Genomic DNA, 19281 nt, shown 5'->3' with positions numbered 1-19281 from the left:
AGTCTTATACACAAGATTGTGTTTATGAGTCCAAGTCTCAATCTTGGAACGTAATTCACTTGTGTAATAGTTAGTGTACTTAGGCTAATTTGGGCTTCGCACTCCCTGAGCATACACCTCTTTGTGTGAGGTCTTGCCAGTGTTGTGTATACTTTGCCCTATTACACAGGGGTGTGCCGACTTACTGACAGATTCGTTTGATATGATTGGGTGTTTTTTCAATGTCCATATGACAGTCATATGATGATTTATGCCGGCTTGATGCTGGTTATGCTTTGACAGTCTATGGTTGACTTGGTGCATTGATTTTGCCTACAGTTTGCTCTCATTGTACTTGGCTGTAATTTATTATAGCAAGTAGTTATGTATGGATTGATGTGGAATTTTCATGCTGAATCATCTTGATTTTATGTACTTTTGATGGTACTTGGTGGGCAGCATCATTAGCTATCAGCTCATGGTCATTTTGCCTTGGTTTTGGTGGTATTTTGGTTGTTTACAGTAGAAAACAACAAGCAGTTTTGAACTGTCTACATTATGGGTTCTTCTTCCACTGACAATGCTATATTCAACATTATTAAGCTTGATGGTATGAATTATGCCTATTGGAAGAGCCAAGTTTGGCAGGTATTAGTGCAGAAATCATAGATAAAGCCACTAAGGATGCATGGCGAGCAACCTGAAACTATGACTAATGACGAATGGGATGAGCTTGATGAGTTATGCAAGTCCACCCTCATCTTGTCTCTCACTGAACAGGTGCATTATAATGTGGTTGAGGAAGCACAGAGTGCTTGGCAGCTTTGGGATAAAATTAAAAACCTCTCTAACAAGAAAAATCTAGCAAGTCAGATGTATTGGCTGAAGCAGCTTATAGACCTGTGCATGAAGGAGAATATGATAATGTTTGCTCATTTGAGCCAGTTCCATGCTATTCTCAAGAACTTGACTTCGCAGGATATTACCTTTAATGATGAGGTTACTCCATTGTTTTTTCTTTGGACTTTAAGTGAGTCATGGAATGTATTCCGCACTGCCTTATGTGCTCCTGCTACTATTTTAAACTTGCCTGATGTAGAGAGTGCTCTTCTGCAGGAAGATATTAATTGTAAGTACTTGGATGCCTCTCATGTGTTGCATGCTTTGACTATTAGAGGCAAAGGTGGTAATGGCAAGAATAACCGTGGGAATGGCCATGGCAGAGACTCGCAGAAGTCTAGGTCTAAGTCGCGTGGTAAGTTGCGCAGCAAGTCTTGTGGGAGAAATGCTAATGTGACATGTCATCATTGCGGTAAGAAGGGTCATATACACCCACATTGTCATGAGTTGTGCATTGAGAAGGGGAAAAACAAAGTACAAGAAAAGTCCTCTGATCACAGCATTATGCCTGCAAAATCCAGTGTGAAAATCGAGGAGATAAATGTCGTGTAGACTGATGACTCCGATGGGGAGTACATACTTATAGCTAGTTCTTGTGATGCTACATCTTTGACCGATGTTCACTCTATGTATACGCAGTGTGGGCTTTTGGATTCTCGTGCTTCATTTCATGTTACACCATGCCGTGAGTGGTTCCACTCCTACCGCACTGTCTCTAGTTCAGTTTGCTTAGGTGATGACAGGTCACTTGCTATTGTTGGCATTGGGGATGTATGACTACATTTTTCTATTGGCATTACTTTTTTGTTACAAGATGTACGTCATGTACTTGTGCTTACACGCAATCTTATGTCTGCAAGGCAACTTGATGATGTTGGGTTTCATGTTTCATTTGGGGATTTTGCCTGGAAGATCACCCATGGAAAACTTGTACTTGTTAGAGGTGCCAAAGCTAGCAGCCTCTATCCTCTTGTAGTTGATGGGACCTCTGTTGACCATGTTTTGTCAGTGGGTTCCATCCCACATGTATCTCTTTGGCATGCCCGTTTGGGCCATATGTCCTTGAAGGGAATGAAAATGCTTTCTGATTTGTAGTACTTACCGCCCCTTGACTACACATGTTTTGATTCATGTGAGCATTGTCTTTATGGTAGACAGACTAGGAATATGCATGAGAAGTTTGGTAGGGCACGCATGAGTGAGCCCCTGGCATTGGTACATTTGGATGCCTGTGGACCCATGCCCTGTCAGTCTATGGGTGGTGCAAAGTATTTTGTGACGTTCATTGACGATTTTTCACGTAAAGTCTGGGCTTACCCCATTAAGCTTAAGTTTGAAGTCTTGGTTTTGTTTTAGAGATGGCTTGCATTGGTTGAGAACCAGACTGGGCATAGGCGAAATGCCTTAGGACTAACAATGGGGGAGAATATGTGTCATGTGCTTTTGAGCAACTATGTGACGAGAGGGGTATTAAACATCAATTGACTGCGTCCTATACCCCACCCCAGAATGGTTTGGCTGAGCAGATGAATATAACCATCTAGGAGCGTGTACGCAGTATGCTTAGCCATGCAGACTTACCATAGAGCTTTTGGGCTGAGGCAGTTAGTACAGCTGTGCATGTCATAAATAGATCACCTTCTAGTGGTTTGGATTTCCAGGTTGCAAAGGAGCTATGGACTGGGAAACCTCCGTCTTATGCACATCTATGTGACTTTGGATGTGAGACATTCTACCATGTGCCCAAAGACAAGCGTATTAAGTTGGATCCTAAGAGTATCATTTTCCTTAGCTATGGGGATGCAGGCAAGATGGGTTACCACCTCTAGGATCTGAAAGCGCGGAAAGTCATCCGCAGCCATGATATATTCTTTCATGAAGACAAGATGCATAGGCAGTCTGAGAGGGTGGTAGAGATATGCATGGTTATCTTCTACAAGAATCTACGTGCTCCTGCACAGCCAGTTGGATAGCCTGCAGTAGCAGCAGCAATTGATATACATGGCCAGGGTGTTGGACCAGTCGTAGAGCGGTCTACTAGAGATAAATATCCACCTGATAGATTTGAGCCCTCGATGCATTATGTCTTGGTTACAAATGTAGGAGAGCCTCTCACCTATGATGAGGCTATGTGTAGGGGTGACAGTCACTCTTGGGAGAGGGCTATGCAGTCTGAGATAGACTCCTTGCATAAGAATATGACTTGGGATTTGGTTGCATTGCCTCAGGGTAAGAAGGCTTTGCCATGCAAATGGGTGTACTGTCGAAATGAACGGAATCTAGGACATGGCAGTGAGTTATGGTGGATGGAAGGAGAAGAATAAACTCGTGATGGAGGAGACAAAGACACTGTTTTTTACACAAGTGAATTAGGTTCCAAGATTGAGACTTGGACTCATAAACACAATCTTGTGTGTGTGGACAATGACACTCACACTTTACTGATAAGAAAAGAGTACTATCATTGCATTAAGAAAATGAAGCAAGTACAATGCTTTATAGGAAAGTAGGAAACTGCAGTAGGCACCACTGTGCATATGGGATAGGTAAGCCTGCATGTCCTTGGCCCTGAAGCTCCATACAAAGAGGTTGTTAGTGAGTGTGATTGTTGAATCTCAACACCCCACCTCAATCATAACTAGAAAGGCACAAAGTGTGTAGAGGTTGTAATGAGAACCACCTGCAAAATGTGGGCACACCACAAACATGGTAGACACTAGAGGCTGTCACAGAAAAGGCTAAGTGTGGGCACCAAAACATGATGGACATCCAGAGGTTGTAACAGGGGCCTCACAAAGTGTACAGGGACTATAGTGCCAAGTTACATGAGGAGTTTACAAAGCTTATGGCAAGAAGCATTAGGGCTAGGAAATACAAGGCTTTTAAAACAGTCTATCAGAGTAATGAGAGTAGAAGGACTGATGAGGCTTGTCCTTCTAATCCTGGTGGTCTTCATCTTCATCTTTTGGTCCATGGTCTTCTTCTTCTTTCACAGCTACAAGATAGGCCTTTTGGGACCTCTTCCTAGCATGACAGAACTTTTCAGTATCTCCGGTCCTTTTGCAGAAGTCACAAAAGAGCGGTTCCTTTTTACCTTTGTATCTGTTGTTTACATATAACATTTGTTCATCCTTTGCAGTGCTAGGCTCTTCTTTGCTTTTAAGTTTCTTTACTTCTTCTAGCAGAGAGGCTTTAATACCAACAAGTTGAGGATCAGGCATATTGGTTAGAGTGGTTGATACATTATCATAGGCAGGAGGCAGACTTTTTAACAAGACACCAATACAAACATCTTCATCCATTTTTAGCTTTATCCTTGCAAGCTGGGTCAGGAGACTTTCCATGTAATTTAGATGGGATTCCAGGGATGTATGAGGCTTCATATCAAGTCGGAAAAATTCAATCAATAGATCATACTTAGACGACTTTGACTGTGCACCAAATAAGGTATCCAATTTGTCCCAAGTGTCATGGGACGTGTCACAGGCATCCACATGATGGATGTAGCTATCATCCAATTCCAGCTTAATGATGGCTTGTGCCTTGTCATCACAGGTTTGGAGAGTCCCGAAACCCGAAACCCGACTCCCTTGAACCGAGCATTTGGAGAGTCTTTTCCCATGTTGGATGGCTGGAGCAGCAGCAAATCAACTCCAAGATTCTCAGATTTTACAAGTGAAAGAGCATATTACAATGTGTCAAGAGACACAAGTAATGGTAGTGTGAAAACACACTATGTAGAGACTTGATGTTGAGCTTGAATCTTCCTTGCTCGGGGTCATCGATCCTTCTTCAATCTTCTCAGGTCCTTCCCCTCCTTGATTTGGTGCTGGGACAGTAGATCAGAGTGGCAAGAGAGAGAAAATGATGAGATTTTTTAGCTTTGATGAAATTGGCTATGGCTGACAATTTAGGGTTTTAGACAGGGCCCTAGTTTTTAGAGATTACAGCAGCTGTAGTTGATCATTTCCCAAACTTTTTACATGTATAGGAAGCTTATGTGATAGCCTTTCAAAGCCCCATGGTTGCAGCCTGGAATTTGTCACGTGTTGATGGCGCAGACAGTACGAACAGGAAGAAGCGCAGATTTGAGAGCCACAACAAATTTTCGTAATGCTGCTCTCTAATGCGCCTGATGTTGAGGGCTGATGTGCCACAATGAAATGCCTTCGAGTATAGAACGCTTTTGCAAAAGAAATCGATTTGAGATATGGCCTGTAGATGCAGATCTAGGTCCTCAATCAGAGCTATGTGCTCTTTGGCTATGGCTGCCACAAGCTTGGCTGAAGATGAAGTTGAAAAAAAATTCATACACTAACACTGAACTAGATGGAGGTTGAGAGGAATCAAGAGAGGCTGGAGAAGCAATGCCATGCCTGACTGGGCTCTGATACCATGTCGGAATGAACGCGATCTAGGACATGGCAGTGAGTTATGGTGGATGGAAGGAGAAGAATAAACTCATGATGGAGGAGACAAAGACATTGTTTGTTACACAAGTGAATTAGGTTCCAAGATTGAGACTTGGACTCATAAACACAATCTTGTGTGTGTGGACAATGACACTCACACTTTACTGATAAGAAAAGAGTACTATCATTGCATTAAGAAAAGGAAGCAAGTACAATGCTTTATAGGAAAGTAGGAAACTGCAGTAGACACCACTGTGCATATGGGATAGGTAAGCCTACATGTCCTTGGCCCTGAAGCTCCATACAAAGAGGCTGTTAGTGAGTGTGATTGCTAAATCTCAACATGTACAAGCTGAAAGTACCCCTGGAAATCCCAAACCAGATTATAAGGCAAGACTTGTTGCTAAGGGTTTTAAACAGGAATATGGAGTTTATTTTGATGAAGTCTTTTCTCATGAGGTCAAGATGACCACCCTATACTTGATTTTGGCCTTGGTCATGCAGCTTGACTTGGACATGTATCACATGGATGTCAAGACTGCATTCTTGCATGGGGATTTGCATGATGAGATATACATGGAGCAACCTAAGGGCTTTGTAGAACCTGGCCGGGAGCATCTAGTGTGCAAGTTGAAGAAAAGTCTTTATGGCTTAAACCATGCACCTAGGGAGTGGTATCATAATTTTGATGCCTTTATGCAATCATAGGGTTACAGCAGGAGTGCTATGGATATGTGTCTTTACATGAAGAAAGCCGTGATGGCTCCTTGCTTATTTTGGTACTTTATGTGGATGATATATTGATAGCAGGGAAAGCTTATGATAAGCTAGATGCTCTTAAATCTCAACTAAAGAAGAGCTTTGAGATGAAGGATTTGGGACAGGCCTCTCACATTCTTGGTATGTGCATTAAGTGTGGCAGGCATCAGGGACTACTCTACCTCTCACATAGGGCGTACATTCATAAAGTCCTTGAGTGTTTTTGCATGCAGGACGTAAAGCCTATTGGCTATCCATTACCTTCTTATGTGAAGGTTTCACAGGCCGTTGTCCACTGATGGATGAGCAGAGGGTCGAGATAGCCAAGATCCCTTATGCATCATCCATGGGCAGTTTGATGTATGCCATGATAGCCACTCGTCCAAATATTGCCTTTACAGTTGGTGTTGTGGCATGCTACATGGCTACACCTGGCAAAAAGCATTGGGATGTTGTAAAGGATATCATGAGATACTTGAAGGGCATAGGAGATATGTGTATTTGCTATGGCAGCCAAGATATAGGAGTTGTAGGCTACACAAACTCCGATTATGTAGGACATGCAGATAGTAGGAAGTCCACTTCGAGCTATGTCTTTACTATGCTAGAGGTGATGTTTATTGGATATCCAGGGCTCAGAAATGTATGGCTCTCTCTACCACTGAGGTTGAGTTTGTTGCAACCACTGAGGCTTGCAAGGAGGCCATATGGTTGGGCCATTTGGTTCATGACCTTGGGATTGATACTATCCCTACGCTACATTCAAATTCTATGAGTGCTATTTAGCTAGCCAAGAATCCGGTCTTCCATGCGAAGACAAAACACATTGAGGTGAGGTATCACTTGATACATGGGGTCATGGAGGACAAGTCTGTTGACCTTATCAAGATCTCCACCGACAAAAATCATACAGATCTGCTCAGAAAAGCCTCACTATACTGAGCACTTTACCTTCCTCAAGAAATTGATGGGCTTTGGATGAGATGACATTTTTCCTCATCCCGTTGTTCATGTATACATTGTACTGTCTTTTCTTTTTCTTTTCCCTCCTCACTAGGGCAGATTCGCCTTTAAGTGGGAGGTTGTTGGGAGTAAAGGTGTTGCTGCCAAGCCGCCTGTGTATTACTACACTGACAGTACCCACCATTGCACACTGCAGGTGGCAGGCGCCCATCAGCGTCGCTTTATTCTTTATTCTTTTAGTGACAATTTGAATAAAGGAAGGCCCAGTCACACATTGTAAATGTTGGAGTCCCCATTTGTGTCTCTCTCTCTTCTTGCTCTTGCTCTCCGCCATAGCTCACATCCAAGCAAGCTTCGATCCTTATCACCTTTCATACCACTCTTCCTCTCTGTGCTTATGGGATTTTGGACATCTCTTCCAAGAGCTGCTAGAGCATACATATTTGTAATATCTCTCATACAAAGCCACTTATGGCCAAGCATCATTTGCTATTCTCAACACCCCCCTTCCTCAAATGATGAGTTCCTACCCTTGCTAGCTTTTGCCCCCCTTGCATGCAAACATGGACCAAGAGACTAGCTCTTTGGCAACCTAGTTAAGTTAAGGTTTGAAACTTTACATTTTTGGTAGGGTTTGTTACATCCACTATGGGAAACAACATGATCCACTAAGGAAAATTCTTTGTTGTCTCAGCAGCAGAAATTTCTTTATCTTCTTCAATTTTCTTTTTCTTCTTTAGCATCCTTTGGTGATGCCCTTGATCTTATTGGTCTTTTCTTCATGCTCTTCATCTTGACTTATTCTTCATTATCTTGTGCTCTAGTATTATTTGTGAGGTTCTTTTTCTCAATGAGTTTGAGATGGTTGCAAATAGGTACATTCTTGTGACTTGACATGACTTGTTGAACCATTACATAGTTCCTGGGATACATGGATTTTGGAGTTCCATTTGGCCTTGTGAGATCCTTACATTTCTTTGGGTATATAAGATGGATACATTTTTCTTTGGATGGTTTCGGGAATTGTTGGAATACATGGCTTGGTATCACATTCTTTAATTGTAGGAGTTAGGTTGAATTCTTGAAAGACTTTTTTGTCTCTTCAAGACAATGGTTTTTTTGTTCTCTTGTCTAGCCCTCAACTACTTTGTTCAGTTTCTCCTTTACACCAGCCAATATTTCCTTGAGATGACCATCATACTTATAGAGTTCCAGTTCAACACCTCCAAGTATCTTATCAAAAACATGCTTTCCTATCTTTAGTCCCCTTGCTGAATGTGCAAACTACACATTGTAGAAGTGAGAAATAAAAGTAGGAGGATCCTTTTCAGCAAGTTCATCCAGATAAGCTGAATAAGACAGCCCAACTTCACCAGGGTCAAGAATATCATAGCCTTGCCTTTCAAACCATTCTAGGACTTTTCAAAGTTGTGCAGACCTTTCCAGATCAATGTTTCTAAATTCTGCATAGATTTGATGCACAGATTTATTCACGATTCTTTTCGTCATATCATATACAACCTTTTTATCAATAAGGAATTTGATGTAGCCTTCGACAGAGGGTTCCCATTTGGCCAGGGGCTTGTCATCATTTTTTGCTTCTTTCTCTCCTTCTACGGACCGATCGCGCTGTGGAGCTTCATGACCATGAAACTCATCTTCTCTGTGAAGCCATGGTCGTTCCCTACTCATGTCAAGCACTACAGCCTTTGGGCGGAGTACAGGATTGGCTCTTCTACATGCCACAAAAGTTGCCACTTCCTCCACCGCAACCGAAAACACCAAGAAGTCGTTTTACCCGAGCAATAAGAAAACTCGGTTCCCACTATGGAAGCCTTTTTCTAACCACAGGCAACCTCTCTTGCTTCTGCCAGACTCTGTAGTTGTTGTTCGATAACTACATAGAAAAGATGGGGATGGCTTTGCAATATCTCTATGAGAAACTGACCATTGGGTGACTTGGGTTGTAGAGGACCAATAGGTTTGCTGTTGTCTTGGTTTGTGGCTTCTGATCTAGCTTGAATCTTCCATTTTCAACTTTTCCCCATGCTAGACCCCTCTACAAACCCCCCTCCATGCAGTCGACTCCTATTCATGGGGATCTAGCATTTGGGAGGCCTAAGACTCAAGGAGGATGTCTTCGATAGCACATCGGGCTGGAAGGAGAAGCAAACGATGTTAGACCAAATAGGCTCCTTCGAGCGAGTGTCCCCTGCATAGCTTCAAATTGTGCAAGAACTGCAACCCTAGAGAGAGAGAGAGAGATTCAAAAAACCATCTCACAACATCAATCTCAGATTAAGAGAGGCCTTAAAGAGACAAAGCTCCAAAGGCATAGGTTAAGAAGGCTTGAGAGATTGGAATGGAAGTGGACTTGTGAAAGCGAGCGACGGATCGAAGGTTGGACTCAAGAGCTATGGCGGGAGAACAAGAGCAAGAAAGGGAGAGACTAGAAATGGAAACTCCAACAGTCACAATGTGTGACCAGGCCTTCCTTTATTCAAACTGTCACTAAAAGAATAAATAATAAAGTGACGATGACGAGTGCCCGCCACCTCCAGTGTGCAGTGGTGGTGACTGTCAGTGTAGTAATACACAAGCGGCTAGGCAGAGGCGCCTTTACCCCCAACAACCTCCCACTTAAAGGCGAATCTGCCCCAGTGAGGAGTGAAAAGAAAAAGAAAAAAAAGACAGTACAACATATACACATGTACAACATGATGAGGAAAGATGTCGTCTCATCCCACGCCCATCAACCTCCTGAGGAAGGCAAAGCGCTCTGTAGAGAGGCTTTTCGTGAGCAGATCTGCAGGATTTTCGTGAGCAGATCTGCAAGATCAACAGACTTGTCCTCAACGACCCCACGTATGAAGTGATACCTCACCTCAATGTGTTTCTTCTTTGCATGGAAGACCGGATTCTTGGCTAACTGAATAGCACTCATAGAATCCGAATGCAGTGTAGGGATAGCATCAATACCAAGGTTAGCAACTAAACGACCCAACCAAATGGCCTCCTTGCAAGCCTCAATGGCTACAACATACTCGGCCTCTGTAGTAGAAAGGGCCCTGCATTTCTACACCTTGGACATCCAAGAAATAGCACCTTCAACATAGGTGAATACATAGCCGGAACTGGACTTCCTACTATCTGCATGTCCTACATAATCAGAGTCAGTGTACCCCACGACTCCTGTATCCTGGCTGCCATAGCATATGCACATATTTGCAATGCCCTTCAGGTACCTCATGATACCCTTCACGGCATCCGAATGCTTCTTACCAGGTGTAGCCATATAGCGTGCCACAACACCAACTGCAAAGGCAATATCTAGACGAGTGGCTATCATGGCATACATAAGACTGCCCACTGCAGATGCATAGGGAATCTTGGCCATCACGACCCTCTGCTCATCTGTCTGCGGACAATCAGCCTCTGATACCTTCACATAAGAAGGCGATGGACAGCCAATAGGCTTTACGTCTTGCATGTGGAAGCGCTTAAGGACTTTATGAATGTACTCCCTCTATGACAAGTAGAGGAGTCCCTGATGCCTGTCATATCTAATGCGCATACCAAGTATGTGAGCAGCCTATCCCAGATCTTTCATCTCAAAGCTCTTCTTGAGCTGAGCCTTAAGAGCATCTAGCTCATCATGAGCTTTCCCTGCTATCAGTATATCATCCACATAGAGTATCAAAATCAATAAAGAACCATCACGAGCTTTCTTCTGTAAAGACACGGATCCATAGCACTCTGGCTATAGCCCTGTGACTGCATAAAGGCATCAAACTTACGATGCCACTCCCTAGGTGCATGTTTCAAGCCATAAAGACTTTTCTTCAATTTGCACACTAGGTGTTTCCTTCCAGGTTCTGCAAAGCCCTTAGGCTGCTCCATATAAATCTCATCATGCAAGTCCCCATGTAAGAAAGCCGTCTTGACATCCACCTGGTATAAATCCAAGTCAAGCTGAGCAACCAAAGCCAAGACTAAGCGCAGGGTGGTCATCTTAACCACAAGAGAAAAAACCTTGTCAAAGTCCACACCATGCTCTTGCTTAAAACCCTTTGCTACCAATCTAGCCTTGTATGCCGGCTTGGGGTGTCCATGTCAAGAATGTGGGAGAGAAGGAAGGAGTCTCACTTGTAGCTTTCTTGCTTGCACAATGGGGGAAGACACGCAAGGGTGGAGGCTGAAAACTGTTTTTCTCTTCTTAGTTGTGAAAGCCAAAAGAACTCTCATACAAAGAAATAGAAGAACCCTATATATGGGTCTCAAACCAAACTCAACTAACTAAGGTGGCATACTAACTGAGCCACGAACTAGAGTAGATAAGGATAGCTATCATGTAGATATTATTCATGGAAGGTGTACCAACCGCATCTGCAACTGACAAGTCGGTGACATAAATACACAATGGTCACCCTGGCGTATCACGAGTGGAGCTCGATATCTCAATACTCCCCCTCGAGCTCAATCCCAATTCCTGCACACCAAGCAGGTCTCTGAACTTGCGCAGCTTCTCTGCGCCCAATGCCTTCGTAAATATGTCAGCTACCTGATCCTCTGTACTGACATAAACTAGATCAATAAGACCTAGTAAAACCCTCTCCCGCACATAGTGATAATGCACCTCAATGTGCTTTGTTCTAGCATGATAGACTGGTTATTTGCCAAGTGTATACTACTCATGTTGTCACAATAAATGACAACTGGCCCATCTGTAGACTGATGCATATCATAAAGTAGTTTATGCAACCAAGCTACCTCACATGCAGCCATTGCTGCACCCCTGTACTCAGCCTCTGTGCTCGACAAGGCAACTGTAGGTTGTTTCTTGCTGCTCCAAGTGACTGCAGCACTCCCAAAAGAGAACACATATCCACTGGTAGATCATCTATCAGAAATGCTACCAGCCCAATCAGCATCAGTGTATCCATGCAACTGTATCTGAACCCCAGTCTCATAAAATAGTCCATACTGCAATGTGGACTTCACATACCTGAGTATGCGTCTAGCCGCATCCAAATGCAGTTTCCTTGGAGCCTGCATAAACTGACTTACCAATCCAACAGCATAGCTCAAATCTGGCCTGGTAATAGTCATATAAATCAAACTTCCTACTATGCGTCTGTACATAGTAGGGTCTTCCAGAAGCTCACATGCATCTGTGCTCAGCTTCACATTCTGCTCCAAAGGAACTGAAATAGGCTTACAGTCTGTCATCCCATATTTGGACAGCATGTCCAATCCATACTGCCTCTGCAAAAGCTGTATCCCACTTGGTGATCTAATCACCTCAATGCCCAAGAAATAACGCAGCTCTCCCAAATCCTTCATCTCAAACTTCTGCTTCAATAGCATTTTCACATGAAGGATATCTTCATCACTGTCACCTGTCATAATCAAATCATCAACATAAATGACAAGTAGCATAATACCTTTCTCTGTTTTTCTCACATAAAGTGAGAAATCTGCCTTGGAAATCTGAAAGCCAATAGTGACAAGATATTGTCCTATCTTGTCAGACCATGCTCTAGGTGCTTGCTTCAAGCCATACAAGGCTTTCTTCAACCTGCAAACAAACTCAGGATGAACAGCATGCACATAACCTGGTGGCTCCTCCATATAGACCTCTTCTTGCAAATCACCATGCAAGAAGGCATTCTTTACATCCATCTGATGTAAAGACCATCCCTTTGATGCAGCCATAGCAATGACTGCTCTTACGGTTGCCATCCTTGCAACCGGACTGAATGTTTCTTCATAGTCAATGCCATATGTTTGTGCATACCCCTTGACTACTAATCTTGCCTTGTATCTGTTCACAGAACCATCTACATTGTGCTTCACCTTATAGACCCACTTACAGCCAATTGCATTCTTACCTTTAGGCAAAGGTACCAATTCCCATGTAGCATTTGCATCCAAGGCATCCATTTCTTCATCCATGGCTTTCTTCCATTTTTCTTTTCCCATGGCTTGCTCAAAAGAAGTGGGTTCTGGTTCATGTATCACTTTGACCATATATGCATAGTGAATGGCTGTAAATCCATCATATTTCACCCTATCCACAGGATACCTAGCTCTGGTAGACCTACGCAAAGTAGGCTCACTTTCAGGTGCTCTCAAAACATCCCTGGTCTTCCTTACTCTAGGTGTAACAATAGCGGGGATACCCAACTCATCATCAATGCTCTGTTCTGAGCCACTGGATTCACCATCCACATAAGAGTAACCTGTATTCACATCAAACATGGGCTGATCAACCTTCTCTTTTCCTTTTCGTGATACCTGCATACCACTATCTGCATTGCTTTGAGAAGATTCTCCTGATCTCAATCTGCGTGTCCATGGCGAAGAATGTGAACCACTGCTAGAGGATGCTCCAGGTCCACTAATATTTTGTGACTACTGCTGTGAATTCTGTGCAGCATTACCATTTTGTGTATCTACATCATCAATCACATTTACTGGTTTATACCAACTACTCATCTCATCAAAAACAACATCTCTACTCACTGTAAACTTACGAGTAGAAGGGTTATAGCTTCTATACCCTTTTTGCTGCAGAGAGTAACCAATAAAGATGCACTTCTCAGCTTTTGGATCCAACTTGGATCTGAACTCATCTGGCACATGTACATAGGCAATGAAACCAAAAAATTTCAAATGAGAAATATCTGGTTTCCTACCAGTATACCTCTCCTCTGGAGTCATCCCATGTATTGCTGCAGTGGGAGTCCTGTTCATTATGTAGACTGCTGTAGCAACTGCTTCAGCCTAGTAAAAATCTGGCAAGTCTTTTTCGTTAAGCATGGCACGAGATACCTCTCCAATATGCCTGTTTTTTCTTTCTGCAATTCCATTTTGTTGTGGGGTATGACTGCATGAATATTGCTACTTTATGCCATGCTCCTGCAGGAACCTTGCAAACTCATTTGAGAGGTACTCTCCCCCTCCATCTGACCTTAGGCATTTTATCTGCAGACCTGTTTCTTTTTCAGCCATAGCTTTAAGAGTTTTGAAATGCCCAAAAATATCACTTTTCTTTTTCATAAAATACACCCAAACTTTTCTGCTATAGTCATCAATAAAACTGACAAAATAATGACAGCCTCCAAGAGACGCAGCTTTAGTAGTCCACACATCAGAGTGGATTAATTCCAATGGCTTCTTACTCTCTTGAACATGTCTAGGAAATGGTTTCCTTGCCTGTTTTCCAAACTGACAGGCTTCACATACCTTATGCATTTCTGCAACCTTGAATTTAGGCAATCCTGCAACAATATTTTGGGCCTGCATTGATTTAAGTCGTTGTACATTAACATGACCAATGCGTTTATGCCAGATATCAATATCTGCAACTACACCGATCCCATGTGCAAACATTGCTACACTCAATTCAGACATGTCTGCATCCAACGTAAACATTCTGCCCTTCTTCTTTCCTTTTGCTATCAAGCGACCTTTATTTTTCATATCCTCAACAAAGCATCCATGAGGATTAAATCTGACCTGCAAGCCCTGTTCAACCATTTGACCAACAAAAACTAGATTCTTGGTGATATTCGGGACATGAAATACATCGAACAGGTATTTCTTTTTCCCATCCTGCATAGACAAAGGAATTTTTCCAATCTGCACAATAGGATGTGCAGTGTCATCACCAGTCTCCACAAATCCTAGTTTTTCCATTTTCCTTGCATCCTCCATCCATTCTGCATGACCTGTCATGTGGTTTGATGCACCTGAGTCAACATACCATACATCATTGCTTTCTTCTGCACTTGTCACAGAATTGTTCATGTGCTGCACCATAAACAAATGCTCATTTCTGTCATCACCCTATCTACTAGAAGATGCATAGTTCCCTTGTTGCAGTTTTCCATTCATGATGTCATTCTGCTTTTTATAGCAGTCTTTAGCCATATGACCCATTTTACCACAGTAATAGCATTCAACATTACTGTTTGCATTTTGGCCTCTTTGCCATCCACCACGACCTCTTTGGCTCCCCCTGCCTCTAGAGTTACCACGTCCTCCTCCATAGGACTGGTTTTCTTGAGTTTGCTGCATATTCTGATTTCTGCCACGGCCTCCAAATCGGCCTCCTCTACCTCTACCTCTACCTCTTCCAGCATTTGAGTAGAAGACAGCTTCTTTTGAAGTTCCTCCTGAAGAAGATGCACCACCATTTCTCTGCTCCTCAGAAATTAGAAGAGCAATCAACTCCTCAAAATCAGGAAATCTTTCACGAACTGAAATGGATGTCCGAAACTGTGCATAATCCTTTCCTAGACCATTCAAGGTCACAGAAACTAAATCATCATCTTCCACTGGCGACCCAATGGAAGCAAGTGCATCTGCAATCTTCTTCACCTTCATGTGGTAGTCGTTGATGCTCATATTTTCTCTTTGCACATTATGCAACTCTTGCTTGAGCTGCATTTTCTTGGCTTGAGTATTTGTGCTATACATTTTTGACAAAGTATCACATGCCTCCTTTGGCGTACTTGCATCCTGAATATGCACAATCATAGAGTCTGAAATATTGATAGACAGCCAGTACATAACTTTCATGGCTCTCTCATGCCATGCTTTGAATGACTGCATTTGCTGTTGATTGGGAACATCAGGAAGAACTGGTTCTTCTTCATTTCCTCCAACAAATTCCCAATATCCTTTTCCCATAAGGAAATTCATCATTCTAAACTTCCATGCTTGGAAGTTGTTCTTGTCAAGCTTTTCAGTTACAATCTGTGAAAGAGAACCAGACGCCATTATAGAATCCTGCAAAAAATTCTGTCACTGCAGAGAACACAGCTTCAGCCTCACAATGGCAAATCTGCAAAACTGACGAAAGTGGTATTTAACCACACAGTCACTTCCTAGTGACGATTTTGCATATACAGGAACCAAGGATGATTCTGTAACTCCCAACGTCTCTGCACACGAGCATACAATGCAATATCTGTGGTAACTTTTCACCGACCTGTAGAACAGTGGTCGCACAGCATAAAACAAGGCTTTTTCCTGAGTGTGTGCAGAAAACTTCCGCCTCCAAAACAGGCCCCGAAATGGCCTCAAATAAAAAAAACAGGGTCGTCAAGAGCTAAAGCTCTATCCCACAGCATATACTGCCCTCTTGCTTCACCGCGAAGGGCGTCTCAACCTGAGACAATGCACTCTTGCAATTTCCGGCTGTGCTACCTGCAGAGATCTGCTCCCAAAACAGAAAATGAAAGCAACACTGCTCCTCTTACCAGAACACCGCGAGCTTGGCTTGCTTTTTTGAGCTCCTTACCACGAACAAGGCTCTGATACTATGTCAAGAATGTGGGAGAGAAGGAAGGAGTCTCACTTGTAGCTTTCTTGCTTGCACAATGGGGAAAGACACGCAAGGGTGGAGGCTGAAAACTGTTTTTTTCTTCTTAGTTGTGGAAGCCAAAAGAACTCTCATACAAAGAAATAGAAGAACCCTATATATGGGTCTCAAACCAAACTCAACTAACTAAGGTGGCATACTAACTGAGCCACGAACTAGAGTAGATAAGGATAGCTATCATGTAGCTATTATTCATGGACGGTGTACCAACCGCATCTGCAACTGACAAGTCGGTGACATAAATACACAACGGTCACCCTGGCGTATCACGAGTGGAGCTCGATATCTCAACAGTCCAGGGGTATTTTTTAGCTTGTATACCCACTTGCATGGCAAAGCCTTCTTGCCCATAGGCGAGGAAACCAAATCCCAAGTGTCATTTTTATGCAGAGAGTCTATCTCAGACTGCATAGCCCTCTCCCAGGAGTAACTGTCACCCCTGCGCATAGCCTCATCATAGGTGAAAGGCTCTCCTGCATCTATAACCAAGACATAATGCATCCAGGGCTGAAATCTATCAGGTGGACGTCTGTCTCTAGTAAACCGTCTCACAGCAGGCTCTGTTGCCTGCCCAACACCCTAACCATGAGCATCTACTGCAACTGTAGGCTATCCAACTGGCTATGCGGGAGCTCTCGGCTCCTCCTAAAATATGACCCAGCGGATCTCAACAACTCTCTCAGGCTGTTGATGCATTATGTCTTCATGAAAGACTACATCATGACTGCGGATGACTTTCCACGCCTGCGGATCCCAGAGATGGTAACCCATCTCGCGTGCATCCCCATAACTAAGGAAAATGCATTTGACACTCTTGGGATCCAGCTTACTTCTCTTGTCCATGGGCACATGGCAAAATGCCTCACATCCAAAGACACAGAGATGCGCATAAGAGGGAGGTTTTCTAGTCCATATGTCCTCTGCAGCCTAGAAATCCAAGCCATTAGAGGGTGATCTGTTTATGACATGCACAGCTGTACTAACTCCCTCAACCCAAAAGCTCTGTGGTAGGCCTGCATGGCTAAGCATACTGCGTATACGCTCCTGGATGGTTCTATTCATTTGCTCAGCCAAATCATTCTGGGAGGGTGTAGGTGGCGGTCAACAGACACTTAATATCTCTCTCATCACATAGCTGCTCAAAAGAACATGAGACATACTCACCCCCATTATCTGTCCTTAGGCATTTTAGCCTATACCCAGACCGGTTCTCAACCAACGCAAGTCATCTCTGAAACACAGCTAAGACATCGAATTTTAGCTTAATGAGATAAGCCCAAACTTTCCATGAAAAATCATCTATGAACGTAACAAAATACTTTGCACCACCCATAGATTGACAAGGCATGGGCCCACGGACATCCGAATGTACCAATGCCAAGGGCTCACCCATGCATGGCCTACCAGAATTCTTATGCGTAGATGCTCACATGAATCAAAACATGCATAATCAAGGGGCAATAAGTACTGCAAACCAAAAAGTATTTTCATTCCCTTCAAAGACATATGGCCCAAACGGGCATGCCAAAGAGATACATGTGGGATAGAACCCACAGACAAAACATGATCAAGGGAAGAAGCTGACACAATCAAGGGGTAGAGACTGCCAGCCTTGGCACCTCTCGCAATCACAAGTCTGCCACCACGAGTGATCTTCCATGCAGAGTCTCCAAAACATACATGATATCCTGCGTCATCAAGCTATCCAACTGACATGAGACTGCGTGTCAAAGTAGGTACATGACGTACATCCTGCATAATAAAATTACTGCCAGAAGGAAACTGCAGCCTAACATCACCAATGCCCACAATATCAAGAGAGCTGTCATCACCCAAGCGCACAAAACCCAAAACAATATGGTATGAATGAAACCACTCTCGGCAAGGTGTCACATGAAAGGACGCACCTGAGTCCAAGAGCCAACACTGTGCATACATAGAGTGTACCTCTGTCATCTGCGAAGCACCAGAAGAAGCTGCTAGGATATAATCATCATCATCAACATTCTCAGGCTGCATAACATTGATCTCTTCAATTTTAACACTGGACTTTGCAGGTACTATACTGCAATCAGAAGACTTATCCTGCACTTTGTCTTTCCCCTTATCTTTGCGCCTTTCATTGCGCAATTCATGGCATTGTGGCCTGATATGGCCCTTTTTTCCACAATGGTGACGAGTAACATCTGTATTCCTACCACGGGATTTGCTACATGACTTCCCATGAGACTTGGACCGAGATTTCTGAGAATCCCGTCCACGGCCACTACCACTGCCATGCTTTCCATATCCATCATTCCTGCCTCTAACTGTCATAGCATGAGACACACGAGAGGCATCCAAATTCTTACGGTTAACCTCTTCCTGCAGAAGAGCACTCTCAATATCAGATAATTTCAAGGTAGCAGTAGAGGCACATAATGCACTGCAGAATACATCCCATGACTCATTAAGAGTACCAAGCAAGAAAAGAGGAGTGACATCCTCTACAAAAGTGATGTCCTGCGAAGTCAAGTTCTTGAGTATAGCATGGAACTGGCTCAAGTGAGCAGACATAGTCACATTCTCCTTCATGCGCAGATCCATAAGCTGCTTCAGCCAATACATCTGACTCGCTGGACTTTTCTTGTCATAGAGATTTTTTATCTTTTCCCACAACTGCCATGCACTTTGTTCTTCCTCAAAGACATTATAGTGAACATGTTCTGTGAGAGACAATACAATAGTTGCAGGCGAATGCCGGCTTAACCTCAAAGGTTTGATCTGCGATTTCTGCACAAACACCTACTAAATTTGGCTCTTCCAATAAGAGTAATTCATACCATCAAGCTTAATGATGTTGAAAATAGCATGATCAGTGGACGAACTCGCCATAAT

General features: G+C 43.2%; 1 pseudogene; it reads right to left on the bottom strand.

Moving 5' to 3' along the window:
* Positions 1–4890: 4890 nt before the first annotated feature.
* Positions 4891–19281, bottom strand: part of LOC148039548 (heme oxygenase 1, chloroplastic pseudogene) — a 28633-nt pseudogene continuing 14242 nt past the window's right edge.

Source organism: Lygodium microphyllum, chromosome 2, assembly GCF_053477565.2.
Source record: "Lygodium microphyllum isolate KBCC chromosome 2, Lygodium_microphyllum_v1.1.10, whole genome shotgun sequence".
NCBI classification, from domain to species: Eukaryota; Viridiplantae; Streptophyta; class Polypodiopsida; order Schizaeales; family Lygodiaceae; genus Lygodium; species Lygodium microphyllum.
Note: the sequence above shows the minus strand (reverse complement) of the source record. Positions and strands in the feature narration are given on the sequence as shown.